An 18,429-nucleotide genomic window follows, 5' to 3' on the forward strand; every position below is an offset into this window, starting at 1 on the left:
CGATATGATCCAGACTTTTTTTTTTTTACAACTCACTGTACGAGTATATTATCACTTTCTAGATTGAAATTAGATATCAAAGTATAATTATTCAAGGTTCAGAAAGTAAGAAAAAAATTTGCTGTTGAGTATGGATAAAACAAAAAAAGAAAAAAATTCGCTTGCAATGAAAATTATCCACGCACCCTTCACCCTTTTTTCTGCTTCCTCCTCCGAATGTGCTCAACGGTGCAACCTAAACACGGTTGTATTTGCACACCTCATTATTTTTCCGCTCTACAAACACGCGTGCGCCAACTTGCCTCGACGGGGCCTAAAAGCACCATTGTCGCGTCAACAATGAAAGTGAGAAAGCAGCCCGGGAAGCGTAAGAAAGTCAAAATAAACAAACGCCAAAATCAACGCGCAGCAGAGGGACAACAAAAGGGGTTCGAGCGACTTGCGTCAGCACGTGCGTCACGACCGGCGCGGCGCGGAGGAGGGAGATAGGACACACTGCTGCTGCTCATATAGGTAACAATAATTGTTAACTCCACCTCCTACTGCAGTAGGTACATGTACCGCAGGATATAGCCTTTCAGGACACTCGCGCGTTATACCATTGGCCGGTTGCCGGCGGAGCACTGCCTTACCAACCCCAGGGCCGACAGGACGCTGACTTGTTCCACTGATAGTCCTTGCGCCCCCTCTCTCCGTATAGTTGGCGGGGAAGACGCGGCGCGGAGCTCGCGTCGGTTTTTCCAGGTCAGGCTCGGCTCCTCCGATGACTTTGGGTTTTATCGACCCTTCGCGAAGGTTCGCGTCGCGCGCGCTCCCCGGAGAGAGGCTGCCTGGTTGACTTTTCGGCGCTCCCTCTGCGCGTCCTGGCGACACGTCTTTTCAAACATTATTTTTGGATCTCCCGTGCACCCCCCCCCCCCTTCGGCCGATCGATACCACCGTCCGCTGGGGACTGCACTTAGCACCCGCAAATAGTGGATGTGTTGATCCGCGGTCTGCAAGGTGATGGCAATTTAAAATTTAGCACAGCTCCATGCACGGAGCCGCCGTTAGCAAACGTGATGGATCGCCGGTGTGTCACATCCCCGGCATTTCTTTTCCTCCGTCCGAAGAAGCTGCGCTCTACGTGGAATACCATTGTTTGCCCCGGAGAAGTGGGGCGTCGTTCCTTTAGCTTAAGTATTAAAAAAAAAAAAAAAGGTATACGAAAGTTAATGACTCGGAAGGAGTCGACTGCCCGTTCGAGGCGGTGAAAATCTATTCTCATAATCATAGCGGGGGAAAGTTTTTCCGAGAGAGGGGGTACCTCAGTTGGTGACAGCAACAGAAAAGTTATCAAAATTCAGGGAGCCCGGAGCGAGACTTGCGAAACTTCCCCCCAAGAAGAGCCATTACCTCCGGGGAGAGCCGCTAATCGAGACGCGATCATTTTTCTTCCCCCTCCGAGGCGTTTCGCGCCCGTAAATATGCGCATAATGTACATCGAGGCAGGAATAATATATACCTACTCGTTGGGAACAATTTCTTTCGCGACGATCATCGTGGGAGTGTATATATCATGTATGTACAACGGCTCTGCTCCTTTTCAAAGGAGATCCACATACGTCACATGTAGGAGGGGAAATAACATAAAGAAAGAAAGGAAGACCCACGCTCGGGTGCGAATTAGCCTATTTTTGAAGCTACACGCATAATGGTAAATCTGCACTTTCGTGTACTATCCTCCCTTTTGATCGTCCCCTCGGCGTTTTATTGTCCCCCGGCCTCTTTCACCTCGTTTTCCTCTCCACTTACTATTTTTTTTCTTCTCTTTTTTTCATTTCCTCGTCTCCTTTTTCCCAACATCCGGTTATTATGAAAATGCGCGGGATACATCACACACGCGCACACAAAGAGCCTCTATCCTTTCATAATACACGTGCTCTATGTACACCCGACAATTTTTCCCTCCATTTCCCAACGGGCTCCGAATGGCCGGTGCACTCTCATGCGTACATGCATGCAAAACGTCCGTAATGTTCGCCTTTCACCCGCCGCCTCGCCGCGCGCGTATGTATAACGTACTTGTGTATATGTATACCGTGGGATATGTTCCATCGATATGCGAATTTAGATTTCTCTCGCGCGTGTGTTTGTACGTGGACGGAGAATGGGATTCGCGAATCGTAACTGTATATGTATACGTACACGCGGTATATCGTACGCGCTGTTGAATAAATTTCACGCGCTCGTGCGGAGGATAAATGTAACCATTCTTCGATTGCCTCCACGGAATGCATACTCATATGTTTGCCGGGAACGATATGTATGTATATATTAAATACATCGATGAAAAATGTAATATTTTACAAGAAGGATCAGTAGTGTATACTATTTCAACGAAATTATTCTCCCAGTGCTACTCGTCGATCCCCTTTGGTTTAAGATACAGCGTATACGTCCTATACATTGTACGAGTTTGACTTGGCAAAGAGGAAGATTTTCATATTTCACTTACGTAGGTAAATTTGCACGCGATTGGGGGAGTGAATCCGAGCACGATAAATTCCGGTGTCGATTAAGGTGGCTTTTATTCGTAGGCCCCGTACCTGCCTAGTTTACCTACTCGCGGCATAAGTGCTGCTGCGGTCGAGTATTCAAGTTCAGACGTTAAACAGCTACAGTCCAGCGAGGGGACATGTAAGAAACGAATTTGGCCCTCAAGAGGGGTCACTCCAAGCTTTGCCGAATTCTTCGAGTGTCTTTGGAAGATGCAATTTGTTTCGAATTTTTTGGCCCGTTGCAAGCAAAATACTGGTTTTTGGGACAAACTGCACACAACGAAATGTTATTAACTTTGTTTTTTTTTTTTTACTTCGATAAACTCATAAATAAATGAAACAATTGAAAAACTCTAATATTCCCTTGTTAACTTACAAATGAGTTTTATATTTACGAGGAAACGTAGTTTTTTACTGGTAAAATATTCAGCAGCCGACCCCCTCCAGCTGGTTATACCAACGACAAGTAAATATTATTCGATGCAGTCTACTTGTGTCAAATACGCCAACGGACTCTCGCACCGTATACAAACACACTCGGTTGCTCTGGTAAACGCGCTAATTGATTATAATTTCCAGCACGAGAGCAGCGTTGACGTTCACCTTCCCACGCGCATCACTAGCTATACACAGCGAGATATTGCTTACATGTACGCATCTACTGTAATACATAGGGGCAAAATTCGGGTGCAAATTCCTATATACACACGAGCTCGTCTCGCATTCTCGTGCCGGTCCTTGTTCGGCAGCTCGTAAAAGGCAATATGCACCAGGGGAGCTCATGATTCGCGAGCCAAGCGGCTGAATCGGCGATGAGCCGCGAATTTACGAGCCCACCCTGTTACAAACGGATATACACGTGGTAACGCGAACGCGGCGTTGTTCGATAAACAGAGGGGGGGGGGCTGTTTCGAGTCGCAGTAGGTCACGGAGATCCGGACATACAAGTAATCAAACCGCAGTTATCCCTTCATTCCACGGGTTATTGGATTATAAGAAAGAAAAGCCATTGCACACGACGCGTACGGCTCGCGTGGTTCATCTCCTCGAAGGAAAAAGGGAGAGACAGTTTGCACACGGCAGTGTATATAAATATAATGGTACACACGTCACGGTTACACATACATGCGTATACGCGTACACGCAGAAGAGCCGGGGAGTGATTTACCGCTCGCCCTCGCGTGAATTTCTCGCGGGATGCGCTGCCGCTTTTTGGCACCTACATGTATGCTCTTAAATACACGTATACGCCCTTCCGGCCAAAGTGTCGCCATGGCGCGGCGAAAGTACGAGCCGGGGTGGGATGAATAATGCGCGGGAAGGGCATAAATTGCCCCAGATGGGGGCGGGCGACAGCAGCTGTTCCCGATACTGCGTGTTCCAGCTGGGGAATAACGATGATGATGATGATGACCATTCCTTACCTCGTGCTCCCGATAAGATCGGCTTAATCGTCGGTGGCGCTGCCGCGTCCCATAGGAGAGGTGAGAGCGGATCGGCTCTGAGTGTCGGAAATCGTCGCAATAAATTTCGCGAAGCCTCCGTTTGTTGGCTCCACCGCTGTGATTTTGAGCTACAGGGAGGGTCACTCCCAATGAAAATGCCGGACCATTATGATGCCGTTGATTCCTCATCGGCGTTTTCATTCGGCCACGCTTGGTGTATAACGTACTTTGCACGGGCTTGCGTGAAAAAACAGTGCCCCCGAAAGATGAGTTTTCCTCGAAAACAGAGGAAAAAAAGAAAAAAGAAGAAGAAAAAGTTTTCGTAGCTCGGAGGCGCTGCTTAATTTAAAATTCAGTTGGCTCGAAGAGTTGTCGACCGAAACAAGGGCGATGTAGGTCACGGAGGAGCGTCGGGAGCGCCTTAAAGCGCTAAGCAGCTCTTTGGACTCTGGAAATCCCTCGGGGCGGCGTCGTCTAATTGGAACGAGACCGTATACGCCACGAGCTTACAGGGCCCCGACGTGGCAATCGATACACACCGCCGCTCATTCGTCTCGTCAAAAATTTGCCTTGCACAATACATAAAATTAGATGGCGTTGGCAACGAGCGGACGAGACATTGTTGTCGCGCCTACATCGAGCGAATTTGAAGGCTTATGTTAACTCTCGTCGTGCATAATTAATGCTGATAGTTTTTGTTCACCGACGTCCGAGGTTACCCGAGCCCCGAGTATTTTCCCGGTAGAGGAGGGTGAGAGAAGTACGTAGCGTGTAATATCGACAGCTCGAGTTTCCTCGTCTCTGTGGCTCTCATCTTCTTCGATTACCGTCATCAGGCCGGTAAGGTTACATACGGCGCACGAGGATATCGTGTTTTGTAAAACGTCTCTCCATCACCGAGCTCCGCATCAGCATGGGTATACCTACATAACACATCCGTCGACGTGACTTTCGAGTTTTAGCACAGCATGATGTCATCCGTTGAAAGAACTGAGAACGAGTGTTGAAATTGCAGCACAACGCATAAGGTGCACCGAGGGTCCGAGGGAGCATCGAGAGATACCGATGGAGAGTGTAAAACGGCTGCGTGCATATTCACGAGGCTGAAAAGTCGGAGCGAGCTAGCTACGTACCCATTGTCGATGCTCGCGAGTTGCCCGGTGTACCTCATCCGAGCTCGTGCTGTCGGATGATGGATGCAGCTGGCTCATAGTGTGGGTACACTCCTATTTTTCTCAAGATTAAAATTTCCGCATGAATATGGATGAAGGTGGCGAGGGGGGGAAAAAAAAACCAGCCGGCCGCTCGTTGTTTTCGTCCGAGATTAAAATTTTAATTTGGAAGAAGCAGTCGGTGCCGATGATGCCAGGAGATAACGAAAAATAAGGTTAACCCCCCCTCTCTTTGGGGCGTTTTTGACTCATAAGTGGGTGTAGGGTATGCATACATGTATTGCACTTCCGTGAGTTCGGAGGAGGTAGGTCGACTCCACTTCCCAAAATTCCAAACTTCCGTTTTAGAGCAACTTTGGAACACAGAGAGAGAGAGAGAGAGGGACTGGGAGTGTATACAAACTTAAAGTGGAAAAAATCCACCCCTTGCGCCAAAGTCGACGAGTACCAGGGGTTGAGTTTAAAGAAAGCGAAAGAAATCAAAAAGTCCAGGGGCGGGGGGGTGGAAGAGGGTGACGAGAAAAGCTGGCATGAGCCTATGAGACACATCAGCGCGAAGAAGAGCCAGACGGAGAATATATATATCTTGCGGCGAGAGCGCGCGGTGGCTCAGTCTGCTAGGTCGTGGAGTGGGACGCGGGAGACTGTGGGGTTCGATTCCCGGCCTGTGCGACTTTTCGGGCAAGTACCTCTGTGTCTTTCACATATGCTTTTTCACCACGCAATGCTCCTCGAGGAGGGTTTAGGCGACCTCCTCTCGCAGCAAAATTGCCTAATTCCCCCTACCCCCCTCCCAGTAATGGAAGACCTCCCATCCCTCTTCCCTTCCTTCTCCAAAGTGCTAAGTGCCCATAGTAGTGCCCTTATTAAAGGAGCCGGACGTGAAGAGCACTATAATATATAAAAAAAAAAAAAAAAAAATACATATCTTGCGGGAATTGGGGCAAAGGTGATCAAGAGTAGTCTCTCCTCCCTACTCTTGCAAGCGGAGCGATATAAGTTTTCCGGAGTCAGAGAAGCAGTTGAAAGGGATCACTTTTAGTCTCTTTCCCTTCCCATCCCTCTTGTTCCTTTTTCTTGGGCTTCATTCGGCAGTGGAGTCTCGCTACCCATGGATACTAGTGTGGTTGTACACCCCCGTGATAGGTATGTACGGCTGCATTACACGCGCCCCCGACTACTGTGCTCGTAACAGAGAGGACAGTACAGGTATACACATAGGGAGAGGACTGTGCCTACCCGTGCTCCCGCGCCCACTCCCCCCGTATTAGGTATTTCCGATGTGTGGCTGTCCCTTGATTGGATAAGCGCCACGAATGCCTGATTCTGGCGCCCATAGTGCACTTTTGGCCCGCAGCCCTGCAGTGTGCCTCTGCACGAGCCATACCTATGTATATATATACGTATATAAAGGGTATCGTTTGCGGTGCGTCTGCATACCGATCACCTAATGAAGTTACGCGCTGTACAGTGTATATAGTGGACCAACACCCGCTCAACCGCGCTGGCCTCATCCTGTCGAGTTGCAATTTCCGATGCTCCTATATGCACTGCTTCCGCGGAATCGCTTAAAAAGTTAGCCCAATGCGCGGGAGATCGTGAAGCTTGTATCTACCACGAGTGTTTTTTTTTTTTTTTTTTTTTTTTTTTTTTCCCTTCAACAGACTTTTGGTAAAAAATGTGCTGTTTTTCACTCCTCGTATGTAATTGGTACAGCGATGATTAAAACTCCTCAAACGGTAGCATACTTTTACGAGAAAATGCGAGAGACGAGTACGCGGGGAAGTAACTAATTTTTCAAAGTGGAATATCTTTTCTCTCAAGGCGAGCATGAATTTCCATTTTAACGCGATGCTCCGGACTCGAGTCAGTGCTCCGAGTGCGTGTTTGTGGGGTACGAAGAGCGCTGTTTCCATTAAAAAAACTTTTTTTTTTTTTTTCTAATTAAAAAGCATAAAGAAACGGAAAAAAAGAAGCTTATGCCGGAATTTTTGTACTCCCGAAGAGCAGTTGTAGCAAACAAACGGTCGTGAGTGTGTGTACATGGAAAAACCAAGCTGGAACTTGGGGAAAATATTTAATTTCGCCAAGCATCGAGCTTCCGTTGGAATTCAAGATCATTGGACATCGACGGCGCTGGGGAATCCCAGCTCTCGAGGAATCTTTGGCGAAGTTAAGGGACGAAGCGAGTTCTTTCTCGCGTGTATTGAAAAAATCCAGGGCATCGAACACTGCGTTCTCAATTTTGAAAATTTCGCCGTTTACGAACGTATTTTTTTCTGTGCTTCAAATGGTCTTCCAAATTTCGTTTTGTTCGCCGATCGGTATAGCACAATTATCTGCGAGCTTCCGTCACTCGAGAGTGCATCACTTCAACATTGATGATAAAATACCCCGCTCGATCGAGCGTTACCGTTGAAAATGATCGTGGAGATGAATTATCGTTATTTTATTTCAGAAAAAAAATTCAATCCAGGATACATATAAAAAAAAAAAAAAAAAAAAAAATGCGTAAAATATACCTCTCAAATTGACGTCTCTTTTCATCAGAATCGGGTATCGGATAATATCGGCAATCATCGTGCTAGACGTAGGTAATCAGAGTAGCAACAAAACAAGCCGTGGGTGGTTTATTTGCAAAGACTAACCGAGGTTGTTCCCCCCGCGAACGCAGTTGGGGGGCAGTGATTACGAGAATCGTCGGCCTCCCCATTCGCGGCATCGTTATCGCGGAGGGAGTCGTGTCTTCACCTGTCCAGGACGAGAGAGGCTGATTGCGCATTTTTTTTCCGTGTCTCCGCGTGGCACACGCGATGCATTTTAATCGGCAAGCTGAGACTCGCTCCCCAGTACCGGCCACCGCGAGAGCTCTAATTAACAGAGTCGTACTACGTGACGCAAATTTTTTTTTTTTTTCCTACGCCCCACGTTATGCGCACGTAGTTCCCCCTCGTTATTCCATATCCGACCCGTGCATCTCACCTGCGAATTTTGGAGAGATATAAAGGTTTAATATGGGATTGGGGTCTTTTTTTTCCAGTGACACGATGCATGCTCTGATTTTAACAATCCCAATAGCAATATACAGCAGACATTATGCGATAAATTTCACTTGACATCAAAGTGCATCATTTTGTCCCTCGACTCCCGTACTTAGTATTCCTGATTGCAACGATGGAATTTCAATTATCAGCGCTCGCGGTGTCGCTCTTGTAAAGAGGAAAATTCCAAAATGTCGACCAACGTCGATCAATCTCTCATTTTATAAGAAAGAAGGGCCGTACAGCCAAAAAAAAACCAGCGTTACCGAGCGAATTTCCTTTCTTTTCCTCCGCCGCGTCCTCATCTGTGTAGTTATCAATAGGTACAGCGGAGCCGAGTGAAATCGATACCCTCTTTCCCGTTCGTTAAAATACGTTAGTTGGCTGAGCAAACTATCCTCTCGAATCACTCGTCACCCACGTGACTCGAGACTCGTACGTGAAACCCATCAGAGCGAGCGCGCCCATTACTCTCCCCGTGTATACTGCCACAGTACCAATATTGTAAGATTATTAGCTCTCATCCCGTGTACAGATATACCAACGCAATGCAAAGGATCGCGAGACGGCGGGGCGCTCTTGTTTCGAGAGCAAATTGACGCGCGAAAAGTTGGCAGTTATATATATCCGCAGCGAGCGAGCGGGAGAAGGATAACCAGGGTAGCGAGGGAAAGTCGGACGGGCAGCTCGGAGATCACCAGTCGTCCCGCGTATACACCTATATACATACTCGCGCGTTCGCGAGAGCGAAGAGAAAATTAATAGAAAAAACCAAGGAGTGAGGAAAATACGGTGGCAGGGAACAAGATGTCCAATAGAGCGCGATGCAGGCAGCCGCTGGTATAGGTACAGGCTGTCGAAATCCAAAGTTTACCACCCAGGCGTCGTAGCATCCGAGGAGGGCGATAGGAGGAGTTAATTAAAAAAGTTTTTCCCTCCGCTGGGAAATACGCGGACGAATTGAAAGAAAGAGGGGACTGAAATTTCCATCCGTGCATGTATGCGGATTTTTTCACCCACTCGGGCTTCATTGCAGGGACCGATGCGCTGGAAATTAAGATTGGGTCCGCGTGCATGTATAGCGACGCCAATCCAAAAGAATATCACTAATGAACTTTTAGAAGTAAGTGAGCCAGTAAAAAGGGACAACTGGGTGCGTAGGCGTATAAATATTACCTCTGCTTCGGATGCTCGCTTTTGACTCGAGCCGGAGGCTGCGATCCCACTCGGCCTCGGTTGAGACTCTTCCAAAAGTTCAGCCCCTCTCTCTCTCTTGTGCTCCGATTAATCGCCAGCTGTCTCCCGCGGAACTTGCGTAATTGAATGCACCCCCTCTAGCAGGAGGAGAATATGATGACGAGGGCCCCTTTGGCCGTATAACGCGATGCATCACTTGCAGATGTGCTGCCGAGACGGATGCCCTTCCATCAATCCTCCGACCGGTCTGGTTTCCCTCCTCTCTCTGCCCCCCGCATTGTTTTCAATTAACTCGCCATCAGAGTCTTTTTTTTTTTTTTCCATTTTCGCCCTTCGTTTTGCTGCTTTTCGATCGATGTGCTGCAGGAGCGAGGAATTATCGTCAAAAAAGACTCGCGCTCGTAAATAACAATCTTCCGAGCGATACACGGTCCCCCCCCCCCGCGTATCGGTGCATCCGACCTACATCGCGCTCGTGTCCCTCTGGTCTGTGTGCCTATCTCTCGGTAAGGGAGGATGGGTACAAAAAAAAAAAAGAGAAAAAACTTTCGGCCGGATTATTATTCCGATTGATCGTGACCTGTCCCACTGGTGATAATTTAATGCGGCCCCAAGTCGCCCGTGGCGTTGTGCATATATACAATATACACATGCAGTCGTGCTGCGTGGCGTACATACATATATATATGTGTGTGTGTGTACATATGCACAGGCACGTGGCGAAGGACTCGGCGCGACTTTTGGTGTATAGGACGAGGTCGGCCGAAGGATTCCTCAGAATTCACGATCAGTACCTTCTTCCTTTCTCTCTCTCTCGTTATTCCTTTTTTTCTCTCTTTTCTTCCATCCCCCTCGCTTTTCCGATGCTCGGCTTTGGTCTTTTTTCATACACAAGCACAGTCGTCGATATTTCAATACTGCGCGTACGTATATTTAAACCTCCGCGTGCATTATATTTATACGGATTGCGAGTTTTAACGTGACGCTTTTGTGGCTTTGTTTGTATGTATGTGCACGATTGAAGGGGGCAACGATAAAAGTAAAAGTACAGCGGAACCACTGCGTTTTACTTTTCTATTCTCTTCCCTTATTTTCCCTTTTTTCCCCACGTTTTAACGGAGCAACAGCTGGAGGGAGGAGCTTTGACTTACTTTTTCTTATCCATACATATAATATACGTCATCATCCATGCGTCCTGTATTTGGAGAGCAGAGGGGTCTACTGCACAATACGCTCAGATTCATCATCATCATCATTATTATTATTATTGTTATTGTTTTTAATTGTTTAAGCAACAATGGCAGTATTCGAGCCGGACCAAAGGGAGCAAGTTTTGTTTTGTTCGATTCACGCCCCTTTTGCAGCTTTTAGTATTCAAGGAGCGACGCGAGAGTATGCGCCCTTCGTGAAATAAACAGGAGGGAGATGAAATATTAAAAAAAAAAAAAAAAAGTGAAAAAAAAAGTTCGTGCTTTCAATTGTTCGCCGCACGGGGGGAGAAAAACAAAGCGAAACGAAAAACGAGGGATCGTAACCCGGAAACTTAATCGGCATCCTCGTTGGGGAAAGAGTGCTGTCTGTCTGGCGAAAAAAAAAAGGAAAAAAAAAAGAAGGGCAAAAGGAGGAGGATGGAAAAAGAGGCAGTGTATTCTCGCGACAGTATTGTACCGCCTACAGGGAGTTGTATATACATCGGTACGCCAGGAGTCGTGTAAATAAATATAGATCAAGAGCCACATCGGCGGCGGTCTCCCGGACAGGCTTCCTCTTCCGGGTTTCCCTCTATTAGGTATACTCGTTCACCCCCTCCCTATCTTACATCTCGGATCCCGCGCAGTTTGTCTTCCCGGATCGTTGATTTTTCGACGAGCTCCTCTTTTTTTTTTTTTTTTCCTTTTTTTTTTCAACCAACCAACCAAACTCCATATTTATGGCCCCTGCGGTTTTTATTGAATTTCACGAGGCGTGTCCGCCGTCGTTTCCACGGCGTCTCCTCACCGCGAAATGAATAATCACGCCCGCCGCTGCAAAATATTTTCACTAGCTTGCGAAAATACATACCGGGAGCTTGCCCTTGTTACGCGCCCGCGTCAGCTGTTGCGGACTCCCCCGCATCGACGAGCCGTACGTGTGCTATCGATTTTTCCACTAATGTGGATACGATGTGTATACGCTGCTCACGACTGTTGGTCCCGCTAAATTCTGTGCTCACCGACTTTATGCATATTCGCAACTCGAGTGGACCTCGAACGATATAGGTCATTACAACGGCACAGCGCGTACACATATATTATATAATAGGATTGTAAAAGGCCCACCGTGACCTCAAAAAAGTCCGGGCAACGATCGGAGCGATTCAGTACACCATGCGTTATTTCTGCAACGAATCGCCCATCCGTTTTTTTCCCGAGTAATCGAAACGCGGGAGGCACAGCAAGCGCAAAAATTTTACCGGGAAACCTATATACTTCCACAGCGATAAATCTAGCCCGTGCAGCCGTTCGCCGGGAAATGCCGGCCTATAGTCCCGATGTGCTACTCTCGATAGGGGGGGATAAAAAAAGGAATATGCCAGAGTGATTTACGCGTTGCCTCCGTCTTGGCTGAGTGTACGTGCACACAGTTACAGAGGCGCGTAGTAAAGTGCATATCGCTGCAGGTACCTCCATGTCCTTTGTGCTCCCTTTCACGGAGACGAGCCATTATTATTAACAGGTAGCGCTGCAAGGTGGAGGGACGTTGCACCAAATTTAGCCCCAGCATGACTCGTTGGTGGAGGCGCTTTGGATATACTTTCCAGCACCGCCGGGGAGCGGTGGAGTTGATAATTACACCGTGACAAGCGACCGACATTAGCACGAAAATGAGGTAGCACTTGTATGCAGTGCCTTTGATTTTATTACACCAACACTAACCCCTTGAATCCTCGGACTTTTTTTTCATTCGTTCCAAAGAGTGAGCTGCACGGTATACCATTGGACCACGACGACCGAAGGGGGAAAAAATGCACTCGTGGATAGCGTACTCTGCTCCAAATGTAGGCCCGCACGTGCTGGTTTTTCCACCCCTGCTCCCTCCGTTCTTCCACTTTACGTTATACGCACCGACGATTCCGTAGGGCGCGCCTTCCAATGACCACTTTCGGTTTTACTGTTACGGTCCCCTTCTCGATCGCTTTGCTGTTAACTGCGAGGCATTCGGAGCTCGAGCGGAAGAGACTCGAGAGTCCGTTGCATGCTAATGAAAGACCGAAGCTCGACCACTCGGCGAACCAGTGACTTGGAGGTAGGAGGTATAGGGAAATCGTCGGAGTGGTCCCTGGGACGCATTAGCTCGTCATCCTTCGGTTACTGTGCTCATCTGTATTCGTTTGGAAAACATTTTCAGTGGCCTTTTTTCTTTTCGAAGGAAACCAATAACCCAATAACCTTTTTTTAGTATAACCAGTCGACACGTTACAATGTTTCGAAATCAGTTTTAAGTAGAAGAGATCAGTCTACCGTCAGACGCTGTCGAACACCCTTGAGGGCAGAGTTACTCTCCGTTTTGGTTCTGAAAAATAATGCTTTGTGCGTACGGAGAAAAAAAATGCACATATTCACGCTGGCTATTTTCTGTGTAACTCTCTCAATCAATGTAATCTTATTATTTAGTTATAAGTATACATACAAACACCCACTCAAGTCTGATTACGTTCCAGAGAAAGAAATGGTTATTCAACGTTAACAAGCGAGTTTCCACCTAGACGTGATTATTATTCACCATCGCGCGAATCGCCTCTGTTAAATGATGGATATCCGACTACCGCACGCTAGCTGTTGTTGCGCGTACATGTAGAGCTGTGGGCACTTAACAAGCTCTCTATACACCACTCCCGCATTATATAGCATCCACATACACGCTGTTGCACCGCATAGTTTTACAAAACGCAAGACTACCGCGATAATTAATCCGTTATTAGACAAGGACAGGGAAAGGGGGAATTTGTATTTTAGAAGAGGCGAGGGAATTTCATAGAAATTTCATTCAATAAATTGGGTAATATATAAAAAGCAAGCACCGACTCTGTTTTTATCGTCTCAACGGGACAGGGTGCATTTGTTACGGGTGTGTTTACCAATCGGCTCACGGAACCTCTCCCCCCCCCGGCCATATCCGGAGGCACTTTATCCCCCTCCCATACCATTTCTGATAAAGAGAGCAGCCGAGTCCCCCTGAAAGCTAAAAATAATAATCCCTTCTCGGTGGAGTGGCGCGCTAATGCAAGTGCCGGGTATTTCGCTCGAACTCCCTTTTTTTCCACCGTGAAAAGTAGCGGGTACGCGCGCGTCGCCTTCTATCGCTCTATTATCCCCTCTGGTGCTGCAAAAAACGAGCCGAGACCGGCAACTATGGGAGGTTCAGTAGTGCGAAGTTGCCGAAACATCGGACTCGCTTTTCTACTACTGTACACCTCCGGTGTTGTATCACAACTATACAGTGAGTTTTGTTTGATTGTACATACGTGTAAAATTAATGAAACAATGATATAGTTAACCAAGAGAGTGTGATATTAGTTGTAGTAGAAAATAGAGGTGTACAATTAATAGTGCACATGAAGCTCCATCCACAACTGAGTAAATAGCTCAAGGGTACATTTATTTCGAAAGAATAGGGGACTTGGTTTATTTTTCTTTTTGCGTCAAGATTTTTATCAACGTCATGGACTGCCAATCTCGAGATTTCATCCATACAATAACGGGTTAACTGGAGCTGCACCATTTTTAACGCGCACTGGCTTGCATATGGCCAAATTTTTAATGAAATTCCAAACTCAAGTTGGAAAAAAGCAAGTCCTAAGTTCTTGGTGAGATAAAAGCACCTTTGTAGCGAAGTCAATTGCGCTGGAGATATTTAATTTTTCATTCAAAATAGGGATCGCCTCACTCCGATTGGAACAACAGAGTGACCGATTGAACGACTTATCCACGTGAATTGGCGATGAATCTCTAAGCAAAGATTTTTCAACCAAAAGTCGTGAGTGTACCCCCGTGTCAAAACAAAATTATTTTCGAATCGCTTGTCAATCAGCCAAGAGATCCCGTGCATCAAAGAGCGATCGGGAAAAGCCACGACTCCGACGCTCGTCAACAGGTCCATTGTCATGGTGATTACGCGCACGCGGCAATATTAATCGCAACAAATTGAGCACCGGCTCCGGCGAAACTCGTTATAAGTTAATCAATCAATTCCACGTGATGCTATTTAGCCCCTACCTCCCTTCCACCCGCGTTCCGAGCCATCGACGGCCATTTACCGCCCGTCGTGATAACGAGTCGACTGTACGTACGTTGTATGGGTACGTGCTGCCGATGGCTGGCGCCGCGGCGTCGTGGCCGTTGTTCCGTCATTGTTGCCCGCATGAGTAATTAGCCCCCACCCCCTTCGACGACGTCGTTAGGCCTCGATTCTCTTTTTTGCTCCGTTTCAGCTCGATGCTATTGGAAACTTCTCGCGGACGGGTCGATTCTATAGGTACGTGTTATACATGCAGATGAGCGTATCGAGCGGTTGCGCAACGCGTTTTTAGCCCTCCTGGTCGTGGTTGCGTGTGTTACGTGTCGCATACGAGGGACACCGGTACGCTGCTCCACTGGGACACATTCTCGGGGCACGTGGCTTTGGGCGTCGGTAGGGATGTCATTTTGGTAGAAAAGATTTTCCGGATTGTTTTCCCGCTCGGGTCTAATGGGGTACGCTGGTACGCACAAGTTGTAGTCCTTTTAGTCACGAATTTGTGAAATGGCTGGATGGGGAAAGAAAACTGAGCCAGAACGCGATACGGAGGAAACAAAAGCCCGAGGTGTTCCCTCGTTGGATATCGACTTTGCTTCTCTTGTTTCACTATATGTGTAAGAATACGGATGTGGCACGGAATCACGCGAAAGCGATTCGAGCACTTTTACGCTCCCGAAACTTCCGAGGAAACATTTAAATACCCTCTCTTTTCGTGTATATTTGTTTTCCTCTGTTTTTCTCCGTCTCGGCTCTGGGAACTCGACTACTCTGGTACAGAAAACCAAAGTTTCTTGATCCAACACCATCACACCACCGATGGATTATTACAGTCTACGGTGAACGGAAAGTCGCAGTAGTACAGGTCGATTTTGGTCAGACGGTGTTTTATTAACATGCCTATTGGATCCCCACCTTTAGTTCGCGTAACTGTAAGGTACAAAAAAAAAGAAATAGACCACAAGTGAGTTACTTTAAAAAAAATTACGTGTGGTTACTTTTCTCAAACACAATTTTTGTTTCGCAAAAATATGGTGGCACGCGTGAATTATCGTCTATTCTTGTGGTTCGCGCGAAAAAGTGGGGAAAAGAAAAAATTTTCTCCAGCATGTTTTGTCGCGCAACGGAGCGAAACCGCAAGCGAAATGAACAAACTGCGAGAGGGGAAGCGGAAAATAGTCGAGCTCGTTAACCCCTCGGTGATGTTGGAGCCGCAGCTGATTGTCTAATGGTGAAAGTTCGAGAGCTGTATTTCTGACTTATACCTCGGTATATTTCACATCTACAACTCGATTTCAGGATATTGCAATGGTCCTAAAACTTGAGTTATTTTATTCCGTGGTGAATACAATAGCAGCACGATATTTATTTACCACAAGCTGTAAATTTGTAAATTTTTTTTTTCAATGTTTTCCAAATAATTTATTCATTGTTATTTTCACGCAATCCAACAATAAAATACGAGTGGGAATTTTTTTAATTCTTTTATCACGCAGTACAGAGCGTATCGTTAAATAATACAACGTCCATTTTCGGTAAATTTTACAAAAAAGAGAAAAAAAAGAAAAATACTTTCCGATGGCTATTTGCTCTCGGGTCTCTACATCAGCTACCCCCATATACCCCAGAAAATTTCGTTCCCAACAGCTTTTAATCCCCCGAGTTTTCCAACGAAAGTAAATTCACCGGTAATGCCGACGATTTTCCCAATATTCCCACTCTCGCTGGGAAAACTGGCAGCGTTTCTTGGGAATTACCGACAGCAGGCACGCATTACGACGTCCAATTTATCATGCCGGTGGTGGTGGTGAGGGTACCGCTTCTAGCTTACGCGCGAAAAAACCTAAACTAGCCTTGAAAAATAGTACGTGAAAGTCGTTTCCTCTCTCTGCTGGTTGGCTGTAAAAAAAAAAAAAAAAAAAAAAAAAAAAAAAAAAAAAAAAAAAAATTCGACCTTCCCTAATCAAATGGCTACGATTATTTCCACGGTTCCGCTTCATTTCGCCCCCGCAGCGCCGTCGTCGACAAAGAAAATCCGATAGTCGGGGCGGGAGGAGGAAGTCTGCCACACACGTGCCCCCCACCTAGCCCCGTGAGAGTTCGGAGGCGTAGTTTTCCTACTTGACCTTATTTTCCCTCCCTGCTCGGACTAAAGGAGAGCCGGGAAAAATCGGGCAGAGGCAAGAAAAGCCGCTCTATTTTTGGGGGGTCCTCTCGCCCCCTGCTTATTGTTGACGAGGTAGCGGTGGTGACGCGGGAGCCCATATAATACTCCGCGACAATTTGCGAGTAATGAAGTCGCGGCGAGTACACGCGAGTGGCCCGAGAAATTTTCTAATATAATGAGGTTCCGGTGGGGGGGGCTTTTTTTCTTTGTCTCGCCCACCCCTCGGATCGAGATGCCGCCGTTCTTCTCGGCTTAGCTCGCGGCTTGCTTGAGCGGACCCTGGTTTTTCGTGCCTTTCTTCCGTACAGAGGAGAAAGCCCCCCCACGAGAGATTATCGACTTTGCAGCTCCCTCCGCTTCGACGCCGCTCTCCCTTGCTTTCGCGGTGGGACTTTTACCGCTCGGTACATTATATACACATATAGTCGCCATTATTGCACTTGACCCTTTTTTTTTACCTTCAGGCATCCTCGAGTGCATTTTTTAATTCAACGACGACGCCAGCTGCTACCGAATACCCTTGGATTAATTTGCAACGCGCGATACTTTTTTTTTTTTTCCTCTCAATTGCAGGGTTCGTTACTTTACACTCACAGGTGGGGGCTTTTAGCTGGTCGCGGGTTGATTTTGTTTCCAATCACAATAAAAATAATAGTCCGTCCGCGACTGCGACGCAAACCGGCTTACATCGAAATAAGAGTGTAAAATTTTACGAACCTCATTTCCGAAATCCCTTCCACCGTGCCCATATACTTCGTTTTATCCCTGTTTTCTTTTTTTTTTTTTTTATTATCTTTATATCGGACGCGTAAAATGAAAAAGGTTATTTTCCTTAAAAACAAAAGAAAAAAAAAGTGACGGCTCTTACTTTTTTTTCTCGCGGGTTCGTTTTCTCCTACGGATTATTGGATTTCTCTGCTACGTTATGACTCGGATTACGCTTTATACCCCCCACTGCCGAATGGCTGCGTCGACGAAATTGCAACCTCGTGGCCCACGAACTTATGAGTTTGTCTCGAACTGCATGTCGATTAGTAAAAGTTATGAGGTCGTATACTGTTACGATTTTTATCATTTTCCATCCCTCGAACCTGTTGTAGGGGTCGGTGAAAAAAAAAAAATTCCCCTACTAATGTTCAACGAGGCATAGTGTCTCGCGCGAAAATTTATCATCAGTAGTACGAGCGCGCGTTTGGTCAGACGCGTGTACTCAAACAGGGATTTGTTTTTATTCACACCAGCAGGGGTCGATCCTTTAATTTATTACTTTGATCCGACAGTAATAAATGATGATCGGTTCAAGCGTAAAAAATGTACACCCGCGCGCGTCCATAGATAAAAAGAGGCGCCGAAGCAATTAATCGATCTTGTCTACGTCGTGCCCCCCCCCCTCCCACACTCGACTGGCTCGGTCGCTCTTATCCCATCGACTTAATCTCCATCAGCGCACCTTCTCTCTGTACACACACACACACATCGCGAGTCTACCGTGCGCCGCGTCCGTGGGATGACAAACTTCACATTCCCTCTCGAGTACGTACTCCGGTGGAGAAGTGACGCTGGCCCTCGTGAAAAACTTGGCCGCGGCGCGAA

General features: G+C 47.0%; 1 protein-coding gene across 5 annotated transcripts in view; it reads left to right on the top strand.

Moving 5' to 3' along the window:
• Syt7 (Synaptotagmin 7) overlaps nt 1–18,429 on the top strand; it is a 140,991-nt gene that overhangs the window by 42,520 nt on the left and 80,042 nt on the right. The window lies entirely within an intron of this gene.

The sequence above is a fragment of the Copidosoma floridanum genome, unplaced genomic scaffold (assembly GCF_036245765.1).
Source record: "Copidosoma floridanum isolate Cflo_tuat_1 unplaced genomic scaffold, Cflo_Japanese_pri ptg000014l, whole genome shotgun sequence".
NCBI lineage: Eukaryota > Metazoa > Arthropoda > Insecta > Hymenoptera > Encyrtidae > Copidosoma > Copidosoma floridanum.